Consider the following 4,909-nt stretch of genomic DNA (forward strand, 5'->3'; position numbering starts at 1 on the left):
ACCCATACTGGAGATAAAGCCCACACTATAATTTAAGGCTATGGCCATAAGCTCTAAGCACTCTAAGATCAAGGGACCGAAGTGATCAGATCTCTTCTAATGTTTAGTTTAGTCCAGTCGTTTAGTGTATGAGTTAATGGCCATAACAGGTTGCACAGCAGGGTTAGCCAGTGAGAACAGAGCTTTAGAAAGGGCCTCGAATCACTTGACTCTGGGGTCCTTAAAGCAGGTGCACTCTCACAGGTATGATTTACACTTTGTTAAAAGTTGAAGTGCCCCCTCTGTGGATCCGGAAATATCCTAGCTTGACAAAGTCCTCCTCAAAAGGGTAGTAAAAAAAAATAACTTGTCAGGGTTCTTCCAGTCTTAACAAAGACTGCAAACAGCGAGTGCATCCGAAAGCTCTTGGCGGGCTCAGGAGCCCTAAGGGAGTCTAGACTGGGGACAGAACTGGTAGAAGCCACAGGCTGATCCTCCAGTTTTAAGGTGGTGTGCATCGTGTCAATAATGGCCAACATAATTTCATTAAGTTTGGGAGTGATAGCAGTAGATTCCATATCCTCTTGTGTAGGCTCGTCCGTTAAGGACTTAGAGTGACAATACAGTCAAAAGGTTTTTAAGCTATTTCAAATGCTAATAAAATCACTTACACTGACTGCTTCTCCTTGATGTTTAAAAGTTTTAGTTCCCTGAAGAATCAGCTGGTCCCCCGAGTACTGGCCCTGATTTCCTGCTTTAGAGTGGCTCCTTTTTCAGGCAGGGTCCATGGAACCACCCTTGTGTGTGCTAGTAAGCTGTGTGTGTCTCCACAAACACACAGACACAGCAAGGCAAGCCTAGCCCCTCTTCCCTTTCAAACAGGGTTATTCACAAAAGGGTTAAGCGTTTGGAGAAGGCAGGAGAAAAGAACAATCTAGGACCTTGGTTCTCAACTGGTGGGTGGTGACCCCGGTCTCAGTGGGTCGCCGCAAGTCTTTCACTTTTCTAGGTGAGAGACTCCTCTTCCTCCCCCTAGCGCAGGACTGCGAGTTCTCGTGCCAGGCAGCCATTCAAAATATGCTGCCCTGAGCAGAGTGTCAGCTTGAGGTGGAGTGGGATGGGGCTATAGCCATGAGAGAACTCCATTCATACATGCATTGCTTACAGCTCCCTCACGTGTCCTATAGAGGTGCCATAGTGACATCACATTCTGGCTCCCTGCACCTCTACAGGGCACGCAAGGGAGCTGTACAACCAATGCACATATGGATGGAGCTCTGTCACAGCACAGCAGCCCATACTGGACCCCAGGCCGAGGATCCACTCCATTACAGGTAGGGAGACTGGGTGGGCCTTCAAAAAAAAAATTAATTAAAACATTTTTGAAATGTGTGTGTGTGTGTGCATGTGAGAGAATGTCTGTGAGTGTGTGAGATTGCGTCTGTGGTGTATGTCTGTCAGTGTTTTTGAGGGCCCGTTCACACTAGTATAGTGCATTAATCGCACAGTGCCGTGCGATTAACGCACTGTACCACACAATCGCACCTACCATGTGTTTTATTGCAGTGGGACTTGGGGTCGCGACTTAATGGGACAAATGTGGGTCCTAAAGGTCACACAGGTTGAGAACCACTGATCTAGGACAACATAGCTAAACTGGAAAGTGAGCTGAATTGGAGACATTTTCCAAATCAGCTATGTTACATAGTATTTGAGGTTGAATAAAGACATAAGTCCATCAAGTCCAACCTATTGTGTGTGTGCATTTCTGTTTGAGCTGGTGTGTGCTTGTGTATGAGTCCAGGTGTGATTTTGCTCTTAGCAGCACCTGTACCCCTGTATATTATGGTCTCCGAGGTACTCGTCCAGGAGTTTCTTGAATGATTCCACACTCTTAGCTGAAATCACTTCCTGCGGCAGCGAGTTCCAGACCTTAACCGCTTTAACTGTGAAGAACCCCTTGCGCCCTGTGTGTTGAAATTTCTTTTGCACCAATTTTTGGTTGTGCCCTCTGGTCTTTGTTACGGAGCTGACCGTAAACAGTTTGTTAATAATGTTGCTGTCGCCCTTGAATAGTTTATACAGAAAAATCAAGTCCCCCCTTAATCTCCTCACCTCCAAAGAGAACATATTTCATTTTAACAACCTTGTTTCATAGTTCAGGTCCTCGAACCCCTTAACGAGTTTGGTTGCCCTCTTCTGGACTTTTTCCAGCTCAAGAACATCTTTTCTGAGTATCGGTGACCAAAAGTGGACCGCATACTCCAGATGTGGCCGAACCAGTGATCTGTAAAGTGGCAAAATTATAGACTTGTCCCTGCAAGACATTCCCTTGATGCATGACAGGACTCTGCTTGCTTTGTTTACAGCAGCCTGGCACTGCGAGCTGTTCTTCAATCTGCGGTCTATAATGACCCCCAAATCCTTCTCCGTTTCCGACTTCCCTAGTGGCACACCCGTAAGTGTATAGTCCATTTGCCTATTTTTAACTCCAAGGTGCATTACCTTACATTTATCTCCTGTCTTCTAAACTTTTCACCCTTTGTGAATAACCCTCTAAATGTCACTTGTAAATTAAGCAGCAGCAGAAAGTTACACCCTCAACACCGAATGGAGGGAGCTAGAAGTGTGTGCAACACTCCAAGCAAAATATGTCAGCGCTCAATCGCTCAGTGTTAACCCCTTCCACAGTAAACCACCGTACTGAGTAAACCACCGTACTGGGAAGAACCTACACTAGCCACACTGTGTCTAGGATCAAACATGTTGCGCTGCAGGGCAGAAGCCAGCATAGCTCAGGTTACATGACTAGTTATGCACAGCAAGTGGCCAGACAACTCACAATGATAACTTGGCAAGGAAAGGTCATTTTAGTGAAAATGTTTAAGAGGGTGGTTGGTCCCTTAGGTGTTTTTTCTTTTTATCAGTGTTATCTCGGGGGCCTGTTTGGGGTGTGGCCTTTGACATTAGATTCTCTGCATCTGGGGCTCCTCTAGGGTTTTAGAGGATGCTGATGGAGCACAGGAACAGTCTGGTGACTTACCTTTATGTTGCAGTTTAGTGAAGGTCACAGTAGCACTTTTGGTGCTCCGAGGAGAATGTAGCGGGAGGGATCAACACTGCAGAGTGGAGCGGGTCTCATGTAAATGAGGCACCCAAGTAAACTGGCAGTCGGTGCAACAGGACAATTCTGGTGCAGTGGCATTGGGTCCAAGACTCCCAAGCAGGCCTTGGGTAACAGCACCTGCATAGTTCCGCACACGTCCCACTTTCTACATGCTATCCATCTCATTGGATGAATAGCATGTAGGAGTGCCCACTCCTCAACTGCTGCATCCCCCATAACCAGACAACTGTTCCCCCGACTATTTGAAAACATATGACTGTGCCACTGCGTTTTTCTGCCATTATTAAATGTTTGTTTTTTATGCACCTAAACATCCTGGCATGTACCCTAGTTTGGGAACCACTAATCTACTGCAACGCATGTTCAGCAATATATTTTGTTCTCCATGGAAGGTCAGCTCCATAGTACCTCAGTTAATAGCTATTCATTTTATTCAGTAACATAGTGCATAGGGTATTGATGTCATGTAAAAATACAACAAACGACAGCTTTCAATAATCTAGTTAAAAATTTAGCGCCAATGACCACTGCATTTGCTGCAGTTTTTAAATAAATCTACTAATGCAGGGCAAGATTCGAGACTTGCAGAGGACGTCCGTGGGGGGCGGAAGAAAGCATGGGGATGAGGGGACACCACACACACCAGCAAAACAAAATAAGGACTTAAATACAGTCCTTCGGGGCATTTATTATTTGCTGAGCTAAGTAAATAAGATTCTTAGGCATTTTTGCAGCGAACAGCAGAGTTTACTTCTGAGAGAGAGAATAGTGCTTGCCGTACCTAGAGAATACCTGTCATGCCATCTAGCAAGTGTTCTGTCCTTGTGGCCAAGAAATGATGTATGAAAGTAGTACATGTCCTATTTGCTTGCTCAGCAGTCATGCAAACAGTGAGAGAACTTCTCAGCAATGTGTCACTTGCCTGTTTGTCACCTAAAGTGAAAGATAAAAGGGCAAGGATTCCCATAAGCATATGGGGTATATTCATACAAAGCCTTGACCTTTAAAAGGAGAACAATGGGAAACTTTTTGCAAAGATCTTTGTGAACTTTATGCAAAAGGTATAAAGGACTCATCTCCCTGGCAACATTCAAGTGTTTAGGCATTTTGAAAATTCACATCTTTGCAGCGCTCCCAGTCCTGACACACTTCTGGATCCCGAGTACCACCCATTATCTGTAAAAAAATAAGTCAAGGCAACTGGACTTGCTGTATTTTTTTTTTCTAGAAGACGTTTCACTGGTCATCCAACCAGCTTTCTCAATTCAGGTCATGATATACCATGACCTGGATTAATGAGAACCTTCACAGACACTCTGTATTGTTAAAAGCCCACCAGACACCGGTGAGATTAAATAGTTCAATGTGAACACCGCAGGTGGCACTTTGGGTCTAAAAATGTGCCAGGAATACAGCAAGGAAGCCAAAAGGGTCCAAGCTCTGGAATGCAATCAGGAAAGTAGCCTAGATGGCCAAAAGTATGTGGACACCCTTCAAATGACTGAATTGAGGTATTACTATTCAAATGGTACTGTTAATGCTAAAGCATACAAGGACATTTCAGACAATTGTGAACTTATTGATGCCCATTAATGTCCAAAAAGCTCTGTGTGTGATGGTGGGGTATCCACAAAATGTTGCCAATGCAAGTGGAATTATCACCTTACACTTACCTACCTTTGTTGTTCTATCAACAAAACGTAATGGAGGTGCCCATGGAAAATGTACACAAAAAACTGGTCAAAACATAGAATTTCACTTTTAAAAAAAAAAAAAAAAAATCACTTCTACTGTTGTGGTAAA

This window comes from Nanorana parkeri, unplaced genomic scaffold, assembly GCF_000935625.1.
Source record: "Nanorana parkeri isolate BGI_ZX_2015 unplaced genomic scaffold, ASM93562v1 scaffold70, whole genome shotgun sequence".
Classification (NCBI taxonomy): domain Eukaryota; kingdom Metazoa; phylum Chordata; class Amphibia; order Anura; family Dicroglossidae; genus Nanorana; species Nanorana parkeri.